This window comes from Mytilus galloprovincialis, chromosome 3 (genome assembly GCF_965363235.1).
Source record: "Mytilus galloprovincialis chromosome 3, xbMytGall1.hap1.1, whole genome shotgun sequence".
NCBI classification, from domain to species: domain Eukaryota; kingdom Metazoa; phylum Mollusca; class Bivalvia; order Mytilida; family Mytilidae; genus Mytilus; species Mytilus galloprovincialis.
This window is the reverse complement of record NC_134840.1, coordinates 74820192-74833880: the sequence shown is the minus strand read 5'-3', so window position 1 is coordinate 74833880 and position 13689 is coordinate 74820192. Positions and strand designations below refer to the sequence as shown.

At 32.2% G+C, this 13689-nt stretch overlaps 1 long non-coding RNA gene across 1 annotated transcript; it reads left to right on the top strand.

Moving 5' to 3' along the window:
* Window positions 1-4874: 4874 nt before the first annotated feature.
* On the top strand, window positions 4875-7385 carry LOC143068930 (uncharacterized). The gene is made up of 3 exons (XR_012976271.1): window positions 4875-5026; window positions 5421-5680; window positions 6624-7385. It is a non-coding gene; the product is annotated as an uncharacterized LOC143068930 (long non-coding RNA).
* The last annotated feature ends 6304 nt before the right edge of the window (window positions 7386-13689 follow it).

Genomic DNA, 13689 nt, shown 5'->3' with positions numbered 1-13689 from the left:
GGTTGTGTAAATAAACTCATCATAGATACCAGGACTATAAAGGGTTTGTTCAATTATGCAATACAACAGTAAATTATTCACTATGACCAACTTAGATTAGAATTAATGAGGATTGTTTGGCTTACTCAACTACATATTCTGTGTGGGAAATCCATTGGAAAAGAGATAGATCACTAATAGTATTTGAAAAAAGTGTTTGAATCCTCTTTATATACCTCTTGTAGAAAATGTTATTCCATTCGAATACGGTACTAATAAAAGAGGGACGAAAGATACCAGAGGTACAGTCAAACTCATAAATCGAAAATAAACTGACAACGCAATGGCTAAAAATGAAAAAAAGACAAACAGACAAACAATAGTACACATGACACAACATAGTAAACTAAAGAATAGGCAACACGGACCCCACCAAAAACTAGGGGTGATCTCAGGTGCCTCAGAAGGGTAAGCTCATACTGCTCCACAAACTGCCAGTTTTCTCATTTAAAGTAGAACAACAAAAATACCGCCCAGTAAATATTGAAAACGGAAAGTTCTTAATCAAATTGCAAAATTAAAAGTTGTTACTCATCAAACGAATGATTGATAGATTGATTTGTGGTTGCTTTTCGGCGCATCAGCACAATAAAGGCTTTATCTCGGCGATCATACGAACATAGGGGCATTTTTTTTTATGTAGAAAACAGTAGAATTAAGCTGGTAATTGCAAGCTAAAACTCTCACTTGTATGAAAGTCGCGTATAATTTCAATATATCGACAATATTATTTCAGCTAAACAAAAAAACGTAAAGGGTAGACATGTCAAAAATTGGGGTACAGTAGTCAACATTGTGTTATAATCTTAATCAAACTAAAACCAAACATCTATGTCAATAAAGAAAAATAGAATGGCATATAGCAAATGAACATACGCAAAGATGGTGTCTGTTATTTCTTTAATTTCTAGTTCTGCAGGATATATCCATGGAACCAATGGGAAGAACATAACCAATATATCTGAATGTGACATAAAAGTAACTAGTTTCATTCATATTCTTGTTATGTATTCATACTCATATGCAACAAATCATAAGGGTTCCGCGGAACCCAGTATCTCGCCTCCTTTTGCGGTTAATTGCAGACTCAACAAAAATGAGGAAAATAAATAATAAAACTATTCCATTCGATACTATCTTTTGATTGTAAGAAGCTTCTGTCCAAGATGGTTGAACATCCAGGAGGATAGTTTATGATTTAATGGATTGATTTTGGGTGTTTTAACGTCCCTTTTAAACAACGCTTTTTGGGCTATTTCGTGGCGGCCAGTTTTTATTGGCTGAGGAAGCCGTAGTGCCGTCAAAAACTACCGACCTTCGACAGGAAAACTGACAACCTAGTCAATTAAGATTGGAGTCGAGTGAACCCTCACGAGCAGGGTTTGAACCAACAATCTCAGTGTTGACTGGATAGTGATTACAGTATTTACTACTTAGACCACTCGTCCACCGAGGCCCTTAGGATAGTTTATGAATCTAATAAACTTTAACTGCAGACTGTATGTGATGTTAACTGTATACTTATACTAGTATTTAGATTTAATTTTTTTTCTTCTGGATACTATCTTACGATCATAAACAAGCTTCTAACCAAGTTTGTTAGAAATCCAGGATAGTTTAAGAAAATTATTTAAATTTTAAAAACATTAACCACAGAGTGAATATTTGTGGACGCCACCCCCGATGACGACGACAGAATGTAGGATCGCTATGTCTCGTTTTTTTCGACAAAAGACGAAGGCTCGACAATAAAAAGTAGTCGACAAGGAGAAGTGTACAGTTAGTTACCATAGTAATTCTGACAATAAAAAAAGTCTACCTCAAAATATAACAAACATGAAATTGAAATATGCAAATGAATCTATAGCGTATGCTATCATCTTTATATTGAAAAGCATTGTAACAGTTGATTATTTCTTTAAGTTGATTTTCAAGTTGTTTCACATGGGTAATTATGGTATAAAGGGTTGAACAATAAAAGGTTTTGATATAATTGATTCCAGAGAAAGTTTGACAATTAAAATTATCCAGAAGTTCGATAGAGGTTTTAAAAATCCACATATGATTAAACAACAACGCGAGTAAATAGTTTCACAGCATTTATAAAGACCATCTCTCACTACGGACAGATTTTTTTTTGTCAATCTTATGGACCATTTCTTTGAAAAAACATACAGATGAGCCGGCAATGTATTAATTGCTTGAATTTGCGTTTCTGCATTCATAGCAAAATAAACTCATCTTAGATACCAGGATTCAAATTTTGTATTTACGCCAGACGTGCGTTTCGTCTACAAAAGACTCATCAGTGCAAGTATACATTTAAATTTCAGTAACCTTTCACATATCATTTTTAATTTAAGGGCAAATTACATGTTAAAAATGGAGCCTTCTTTTACTTTCGGGGTCCCAACCCTCATAGAGCTATACTAAACTATACTAAACCCCAATCTTACCCTGACCCAAAACTAACCATAACACTAGCCCAAACCTAAAACATAATCCTAACCTAAAACATCCCCTAACCTCACCATTACCATGAATGAACCCTACCTCTAAAATATAGAGACCCTAAAGTAAAAGAAGGCCAAAATTGATTTGATGATGAATCTTCCATTCAGACTCTACACTTTCTTAAATTGCAGAGTGGTGACACTGAGGAAATCGGGGATTAGTTACGACAGTTGGAACATATGAGTATTCAAATGTGAAGCAGATATTTTATAACCGCCAACCAATTCATGACAGCGTCCGTAAATTTTTCGAAGTTTTTAAAATAACCACTTGGAACTCTTGGTTATTAGCTTCGTTTAGGCAGAAACCTTTTATCAAAGAAATCGAGATATAAATTCTAATCTCTGGAATATCTTATCAGATATACTTCACATGAGTTGCTGCGTGTATGTTGGTACATGGAAATTTAACAATTGTGAAGCTGGAATCATCTCTTTTGTCGCAAAGTTTTGTTTTCAACCGACCATCATTGTCAATTTCTAGATTTAGGTCAAAATGTGAGGTAAACTTAACCATGTTAACTGAATCTTAATTTGGATTACCGGTATCATGTATTCCCTTTGATAGAATTTTCTTATTTCAAATTTGTAGATTGTACCATGCTTTTTGTCAAATGTATAATAAAAAAATATGTGTCAACATGTTATTCTTCAACTTACAAGTTCTGCTTAATTTTGCGTACATAAAAAACAAAACTTTTTTGGGAATATATAGAAATCTTCAGGATAAAATTTTGAAATAAAAAAAATGAGAAGATAGGTTTTGAAATATACGTTAAAAAATAGATAGAAAAGAGCTGGGGCCGGTAACAAGAAGCATTCTTATGTCTTACGAACGTCTAAAGGGCGTCTTAAGATTTAAGAATGTAACAAGACCCAACCTCAGACCTATCTTAGAATGATTGACAGCCCTTAATGTTTTGAAAAAGCGCATGATTTAAGAACGATTCTTACGTCTACCTTAAAGCGATCTTACTAATTCCGGTAACACAAAATCATTCTTAAATTTTGGTCAGTTATTAAGTGTTCTTAAAACAAACTTAGCAACTTAGGGGTGTACCAAGAACAATTCGCAATAGCTTCACTTGATAATTTTTTTAAGAGTGGTCCCGACTACTCTTAGTCGTACATTCACTTGTTTATAATAGAATAAGTTGCTAAAAAAGTTAATACCTGAACCTTAAAACTTTTTTATTCTAATTATTAATTCATCTGAATAAGAAATTATATATCAGTGCTTTCTCGGCCATGTGTGTGCATGATGGTAGTTTCTCTTTATTGTAAATCATTACAATTTTGGCTTGTTGAGAGAAGTGTTAAATTTAAAGCATAGAGAAATTTGTGACTTTTTTCATTTTTAAACCAAGAGTTCCAGATGGTGAAGTTGAAATCATCACTTTTTAAATTTTACGGAAGCCATCAGGAGTTGGTTGACCGTTTATGGAATATCCATTAATACAGATGATATCGGATATGTTAATTATGTCGTTACTACAGTCCCATTCCATTTTCACGAATGTGACCTAACAAATTAGACTATTTACCGGTTTCGTAATATAATGAGCAACGTGATGGGCGCCACACGTTGAGCAGGATCTGCTTACCCTTCCTGATCATCTGAAATCATCCCCAGTTTTTAGTGGGTTTCGTGTTGCTATTTGTGACATTTTTGCCTATTGTGTCCGTTTTGTTCACGCATTGTTATCTATATATAAATGGAATTTGATAAGACTGTCATAAAAGTGAGAGGTTTAGCGCTTTAAACCAGGTTCAATCCACCATTTTTTACATTTGAAAATGCCTGTAACAAGTCAAGAATAGGATAAGTCTCATCCATTCGTTTGATGTGTTTTATCATTTGATTTTGCCATTTGGTTCGGGACTTTCCGTTATCAATTTTCCTCGGAGTTCAGTATTTTTGTGATTTTATTATGAAAAATAAGCCTACGTCGAGCCTACGTCATTTATACAAGATTCAAATCCTACCATTTGCCTGGAATAATAGGACACCCAAAACGCAAAGTACTGATTGATTGTCCTGAGACAAGCATATTTTATTAAAATAATAATCGTTTATAAGCAGTTAAATTTATTTATGTTTGAAGCGGTGCAATTTTTTTAATTATCAAAAAGAGCATTATGGCAAAGGGGAAGAATTTTTTTCCTGAGGTTAAATGGGAAGTTGATTGCTATGCGCATTTTATCGTTCATTAAAACGTTTTGATGATTCATTTAAGGTGATTCTAATTTCTTTGCGAGGAACCAAAAACGGAAACGTCAGAAAATTATTAAGAACTCGTAACTAGAAAACTATTACGATGCAACTTAAGGGGGAAATAAGACCGATCCACGAACAACCTGAGGGAGCTTTGATTTACACTCTTTGAATGATCTTAGAATGATCTTATCTTCACCTGAATTCAATACTTACGACCTCTCTTAATAAAATTTCTTGTTACCGCGGCCCCTGGGTGGTAAGTATTACTTTTTATTTCACAGCACTCACTTAAGCATACTAATAACCTTTCTCTTGAGCAATTTGTTAAAATATTTTACCTATTGATCAGTTAGTTGGTCTCAGAGAAAAATTCAAACTTCAATTTGGTAAACTGTTTTAGCCATTGCTATTGCGATACCCAAAAGGTTACTAGATAAGCTCAGTAATACGAATACAAATACGGTTGAACTAGTGATTTGCAATTCAATAATACATCCACGATGTTGTTATTTTTTTTTTGGGGGGGGGCGGGGGGGGGGGTATTAAACCAAACTGACTGCTAATAGCGAAATATTATTGCGCAATTCGGCCTGTGTTAATTGTTTGATACAACAAAAATAATCTTACTTTCTTTTTTTTCTGAATTGTAGATAATGCCTTTTACTGGTGACGTTGTAACTATTAATAACATTTAAATTGACAAAATTATTTATAAAAAATACACACGGAAGCGAAAATAAAGAGTTACCTGATTTTGTAGTTTTGAAACTAATATAACTATAACTTAGTTCAGATATTTATCAACACAGCTGATACCAGTATTATTGTATTCAAGTGTCTTCATCCTTCATTCTAAGTGCAACAAAAATGGGTCAGACAATGGATAAAAGTACTGAAATAACTGATGGAGGTAAATAACTTTTATTGATTTTAATTATCTACCGAAACCGAACATCAATAGACCAATGAGTTGCTGTAAATTGTTTTAATTTGTCGATTCAAATGTTCAAGGTGCCTACATGTATCTAGTAAAATGGGCCACACGGATAAAGACATTATTTAAAATGCGATTTGTTTTTCAAAAAAAGAGGGTCATTATGTTTTTTTGTTCACATGAATTGTTTTATTTTGTCAATTCGAAGTTTACCAACAATGGGTCAGGCAATGTGTAAAAGTACTGATGGAGGTAAATTACTTTTTCTATTGATTTTTATTATCTACCGAACCGAACATCGGTAGATCAATGAGAAGCTGTAAATTGTTTTGTCGATTCAAATGTTCAAGGTGACTAAATGTATCTAGTGAAATGGACCACACGGAAAAGGACATAATCTAAATCGTGATTTGTTTTTAAAGAGGATAGGGTTATTATGTTTGTTTGTTCGCATCAATTGTTCTACATTGATTTCATGTTCAGAATCACATTAAATAATTTATCTTAAAATGGATCATGATATCTGGGTATTTCCGGACTTGCAATACAACTGTATTGAGTCTCTGATATTTCCTGGTGAATATTGCGGTGGAATATTTTAGAAAACATGCGGATCTGTGTAACAAACACATTAAACAGTTCTATATTTTCCGGACCAGATGCGCATTAAAACAATTAGTGATGGTCAAAGCTAAATATGTTACATCCTTATTAGTCAATGACTTTCTGTTTTATATAAAGTTTCGAAATTAAACACCTAATACCAGGCACTCTATTAGAAAAAGGTTTGAATACAATATGAAATACTCCATCATAATGACATTTAACAATTTATTTGTTATAAACCTTGTTAACCTTGTTATCAAACCATATTGATATTGTTCAGATATTTTTTAATGAATAACTAAAATAATTTTAGTTTCAGTACTAGCATGCCACTTTGATACAAACCAAGACCATAGTAAATCATTCGAATACACTGCTGTTCAAACTACAGACCATTACCGTCGTGGACAACCATATAAATTGTTTGAAACACCAGGCGTGAGTTCAGCTATCCTCACACTAAAGATACCAAGTAACTGTCGGGTCCTTAAATTGGATATGACATTAAATCATTGTAAAACAAGCGGCAATGGAATAATTGATATTATGATTAATGGCAGAATCTTCCGTGACGGATATAGCGAGGCAGATCGGGATAACTTTGCTGAACAGACGTTTGATATTCCAGTGCACCTTTTGAAGAATGAAAATAATACAATAACTATTGTACTAAACGACGAAAGTAAAGGGGTGTACTGGCTATCAGATATAAAATTTGAATTGAAACATACTCTAATTGTATAGTTTTATTGTTGATATTCACCCCAATTTGTATCTAGTGTTAAATAATGTATTTAAATGACAGAACTTTCTTGGTATTTCTAATTATTGGAAGAATTTTATACACATAAGTAGTATACCTAAAACGACTATTTTTCATTTAACTGTAGATATTATTAAAACCGGTTTTTTCAAAAGTGATTATTTTCGAAGGGTTATATATTTCGCGGTGGTTTCTTGCCATGGCTTTGTTGGGACTTTTTTGTTTGCTCTTGGCCTTGAATGTTTGTCCCTCATATTTTATTAACTGTGCATTTTCATTCACGTATCGCAGATTAAATTTATTCGTTCATAATGTGTTAATTCACGTTTTTTGATTGAGTTGACCCTTCCAATTGATATTTTATCGTGTGGTTTTCTATGTTATGATGTTATGCTATTGTTTCAGAAAAAGGGATAAGTTTTGGTACCATTAAAACGTTTAATCCCGCTGCAAATGTTTGCACCTGTCCTAAGTCAGGAATCTGATGTACAGTAGTTGTTGTTTGTTTATGTAATTTATACGTGTTTCTCGTTTCTCGTTTTTTTATATAGATAAGACCGTTTGAATGGTTCTACACTAGTAATTTTGGGGCCCTTTGTAGCTTTTTGTTCGGTGTTAGCCAAGGCTCCGTTTTGAAGGCCGTACATTGACTTATAATGGTTTACTTTTATAAATTGTTATTTGGATGGAGAGTTGTCTCATTGGCACTCACACCACATCTTCCTATATCTATCAGACATAAATTTCAACTTCCAGTCTGATATCATATTGAAACTTATGTATTCAGTGTCAGTTTACAGACCACGATCTATTATGAGTCAGGTGGAAGTATGATTTATTATAAATTCATACCGAAATTGAGTTTCTTGTTTCATCTCAATTATAATGTTAGGTATTTTTAAACATGGATTTTAAACATCAACCCCTGGACTGTACATACTTTAGACTTTGAACAGACACATACATTATGTGGCGTATAAGCATTTGTTAGCGCTGAATACCATATAGTGTTTACCTTTTTTTTTATTACAGTATAGTATATCATAACTTATAAAATAAGATCACTACTTAACAAAAACAAAAAAAAACAAAGTATTTACGAAAAGGATAAAAACAATATTGATTGTTATAAATATCAAAATATTTAAATCTTTGAAAGTTTAAGAAATAACAATACAGGAACTATTTTGAAGTATACTGGAATCATCATCTAATCATCTCATAAGTGTATTTTATTTTTAAAAGCATACACTGAATATATATGATTTATTGAATTAAAATAAGGAAATTTATACCCCGGAAAATGTCAACAGGAAACTTAACTTTGTATCTCTTGTATTGTCGTAGTTTTAATAAAGGTTTCCCTTGCAACAGAATTTTTCAAACTAAAATTAGAACAATTACTATTGCGCCTGGTATTTGTTTTTCTTTTGGTGATACTGACAATGACAAAGTTATATATATACTTAACCCATCAACACCAACACAAGTAATAAACTAGGATCCTATATAAAAAAAGTCAATGGAACTGAGGACAGGGGACCCTTTAATATTTACCTGAATTTGTGTATATATATTGAGTTACTTAGTTATTGTCTTTATTTGTTTTTGTTGTTGTTATATGTCACAAACTGTATAGTTTATATGGCAATAAAACTTTGAATTGAAAAAAAAAATTGAATTGTTGATAATAAAAGGAAAATATCATGAAGCAAACGGGTTAAATTATTTTTTTCCTGGATGAATTTAATTCAGGCGAAAGTTGTTTTTGTCTAATTTGACCAAGAACTAAATCGATATTTCTACAAATACAATAACGAATCTGCTGTAAATAGTAATATTTGTGAATAAACATCATTGACGTACAAAGATATTGCCAGAGAGAAAAGCAACAGCTTCAATAATCAAATATCTTGCATATTTATCTTTTGCGAGACAGTAGAAGACTTTAAAAAAGAGGAACGAAAGATACCAAAGGGACAGTCAAACTCATAAATCGACAATAAACTGACAACGCCATGGATAAAAATGAAAAAGACAAACAGACAAACAATATAGTAACTTGATTGCAGAAAATATACTTTTAATCGACTTTTTGATTCTGAATATTCATTTAGGATCTTACGCCCCTCTTTTCTCTACCTATCCTGATTTTTCAATCGAATAAATGATTGTTTCCATATGGTGTACAAGCATAACATATTTTACTATTAAGTTCTATAAAATTTGTCACTTTGCAAATCCTAGTTAAACAAAACATGGATGCGAAAGATGCCATATGGACATTCAAACTAATTAAGCGATTATAAACTGACAATATGTACCATGGCTAATAAAGAAAAAGAACAATAGAACACAAAACATAGAAAACAAAATACTAAGCAACACGATCCACACCAAATAATGAATTTTATTTTGGGTGGTTCGGAAGGTTAATTACTGTGATTCGGAAGGTTAATTAATGTAACGGAATTTGATGAGACTGTTATTAAAGTGAGAGGGTTAGCGCTATAGAACCAGGTTTAATCCACCATTTTCTACATTTGAAAATGCCTGTACCAAGTCAGGAATATGACAGTTCTTGTCCATTCGTTTTTGATGCGTTTTGTTTTTTGATTTTGCCATGTGATTATGGACTTTCCAAATTGATTTTCCTCTGAGTTCAGTATTTTTGTGATTTTACTTTACCTAAACAACCATAAAGCTAATATTTATACATTGTCCTCTTAATAAAAGTAAAATAACAAAAATACCGAACTCCGAGGAAAATTCAAATTGGAAAGTCCGTAATCCAATAGCAAAATCATACACATTAGACAGATGGATAACAACTGACATGGTACCGGAATTTTCTTATGTAGAAAATGGTAGATTAAAATGACAAACATAGGGGTACCGCAATTAAATCATCTCTTCTCATAAAAAGATAGATCATATTTAGTTGAAATGTCGATCGTATAAAAATGTCACCATCAAATTACAAGTAACAAAATTTCATCAAAGATACCAGAATTAAAATTGTGTACGCTAGACGCGCGTTTCGTCTATAAAAGTTAAAAAGTCAAAATAAGGTATTAAGTTAAAGACTCAAGAGTATTGTAAAAAGTATAATGAAAAAAAACCGAACTCCAAGGAAAATTCAAAAAGGAAAATCCCTTATAAAAACCCAAAATCAAAAACTCAAACACAAAATGTGTGAACAAAACAAAACTGATATATGAGTTGTAACATATTTATTTATAGTGGATTGGGAAACAAGTTATTGCAACATAATAATTATATAAATCCCTTTCCTTTTTAAGTATTTTCCTGAATTGGTATAGGCATTTTCTTCTGTAGAAAATGGTGGATTTAACATGGTTTTAGTGCTAGCTAGACCTCCCACTTGTATGACAGTAGCATAGAAATTCCATCACGTGTGAACAAAACAAAACTGACACATTAGGTAAAAATAATAAAACTGGGGTACAGTAGACAAATCATCTCTTCGTTTACAAAAGACTCATTAGTGACAAGTATAAATGCAAAGAACAGACCAAATAAAGTATGAAGTTGGACATTCAAAGAGTATTGTTCAAAGTAAATTAACTAAAAAACTCATTCAAAACGGAAAATCCCTTGTTGCAAAGTGAAAAGCTTAAACACATAAAACGAATGTAAAACAACTGTCGTATTGCTGATATGGTACAGGCATTTCCTTATGTAGAAAAATCAGGATTAAACCCGGTTTTAGAGCTAGCGTAACCCCTCACTTGTATGGAGTCGTTTTTTTTCGATCAAATTACAAAATAGGATGTTGAATCCGCATGAGATATTTTTTATGGCCATACCGTTTATAACTTGCTTGATATGTCTCTACATAGCCCCTTCATGATAATGGGTCCTCAACTGAGTTCATTTTCCAATTGAAGGCGTTATCACTTTAGGTTGATAGCATATTAGGGAGTAGGAGCAAACCCATACTTAAATTCATTAACATATTCAGATTTTCGTTGTGTTTACATGGTTGAAAAGTACATTTCCATTGTTCAACTATCTGGCTATAGAACAATGAACAAGAATGTAACTGTATAAAATGGCTTGTTCAAAAGCGGAGAATGCACAAAAAAATACGTCAATCATTAACAATATATTATTATTAATGAGTGGCTTAAAAATGAATTATAAATGTTCTTTGTATCTGTCATATTTTCATCAAAAGCAAAAAAAAAAAAAAAGCATTTTACTTGTATGTACCATTGTAGCCATAGTTGCTATGGTTATTGACGTACGAGGGGAAAACAATCAATAGTTTATACTAGATACTCTGAAACTCATTCAGATTTGCTGAATTGATTCAGCAGCTTCAAAGGAAGAGATTTTTTTAAGGTAAGCAAACTAGTTGAACAAATTTTGACAACTTGTCTCTAAAGGACAATAACTCCTTAAGGGGTCCATTGACAATTTTGGTCACATAAAACGTATTTGTCGATCTTACTTTGCTGAACATGTTTGCTGTTTATAGGTTATCTTTATCTACAATATTATTCAAGATAATAACTGAAAACTGCAACGTTTCTTTAAAATCATCAATTCAGGGGAAATAACCTAAAATAAGACACTGGATTTGACTGATAATTTCAAGGCACGTAGACCTTGACCTTGACCTAATGAGTACTTTCACCTCTTGTCGGATTTGCTCTAAATGCTTTAGTAATTGAAATATCAGTAAAAACATGCATTTCACCCTGTTTTCTTTCTTTAGCCATGACGGCCATGTTTTCTGAGGAAACAGAAAATAACGCACACTTTATTCCAGATACCCTGTAGATCATTTAGCTTAAATTTGATTGGAATTTGTTAAGCAGTTTCAGAGGAAAAGATGTTTGAAATAGTTTACATGAGAGGAACGTCTACAACTGATGTAAAAAGTACAATTTCTGGAATATGGAATCAGCTTGGATATTTATACTATATATGCATGTGTTAAAGGATTATGTTAGCTTTTTTGCTTCATTTAGCCATTGAAAAGTATGGTGGAATAATATGCTACTGTGTTAATTAAATGCAACAGTAGTATACAGCTGTTCGAAACTCATAAACCGATTGAGAAAAAAAAACCCAAATCCATGTTACAAACTAAAACTGAGGGAATATATAGTTATCAAAGGTTCCAGGATTATAATCTAGTACGCCAGACGCGCGTTTCGTCTACATAAGACTCATCCATGACGCTCATATTAAACAAGTACAAAGTCGAAGAGCATTGCTTAACTGAAATTTAACTACAACATTTGTTTCATCAAATTATTGTTTAACTGATATTTTACTACAACATTTGTTTCATCAAATTATTGTTTAACTGATATTTTACTACAACATTTGTTTCATCAAATTATTGTTTAACTGATATTTTACTACAACATTTGTTTCATCAAATCATTGTTTAACTGATATTTTACTACAACATTTGTTTCATCAAATCATTGTTTAACTGATATTTTACTGCAACATTTGTTTCATCAAATTATTGTTTCACTGATATTTTGCTACAACATTTGTTTCATCAAATTATTGTTTAACTGATATTTTACTACATCGTGCTGAGTCATTAGGAGAGGGGTACTTCTGTAAAGGCAAATGAAAGTATACTTTATAATGAAAGTCAGGACACCTTTTGTTCAGTGGTAGTAGTTTGTTGGTGTGGTTTCATAAGTGTTTCTTGTTTCACGCTTTTTAAAATAGATAAGACCATTTGTTTTTGTTTAAATTGTTTTATAGGCGCATCTGGGGTATCAAATGATAAACCTGGTACCTTTGATAACTAATTATAATAGTCATTTTTGGGACCTTTATAGCTTGCTGTTCAGTGTGATTCAAGGCTCAGTGTTGAAGTCTGTACTTTGACCTATAACTGTTAACGTTTTATACATTGTGAATTGGATAGAGAGTTGTCTCATTGTCACCCTACCACATCTTCTTATTTATTTTACATTTGATTTCTCACTTCATGATTACTATAATACAACAAGTAAAGTTATATATATATATACATATCAATTGTAAAGTTTTATCATAGGCACAGCAATGTGTGTCAACAAAACAGGCAAAATAGGTAAGAATATCCTTCGAAATTAGATAACAGTCCCTTGAAACCAACTTGCTTACAGGAGAGACAAAATAAACATCATGATTACCGATCGTCAAGGAAAATTCAAAAAGGAAAAGTCCTTTATAAAATGGCAAAATATAAAGCTCAAACACATCAAAGAATGGGAAACAACTGTCATATTCCTGAATTGGTATAGGCATTTCATTATGCAGAAAATGGTGGATTAAACCTGGTTTATAGCTGGCTCAACCTGTCACTTGTATGACAGTTGCATATTATATTGACATAAATGTGTGAGCAAAGCAGTCATAAAAGGTAACAAGAATGTGTCCCCAGTACACAAATGCCCCACTTGCACTATCATTTTCTATGTTCAGTGGACCGTGAAATTGGGGTACATACTCTAATTTGGTATTAAAATTAGAAAGATCATATCATAGGGAACATGTGTACTAAGTTTGAAGTCGATTTGACTTTAACTTCATCAAAAACTACCTTGACCAAAAACTTTAACATGAAGCAGGA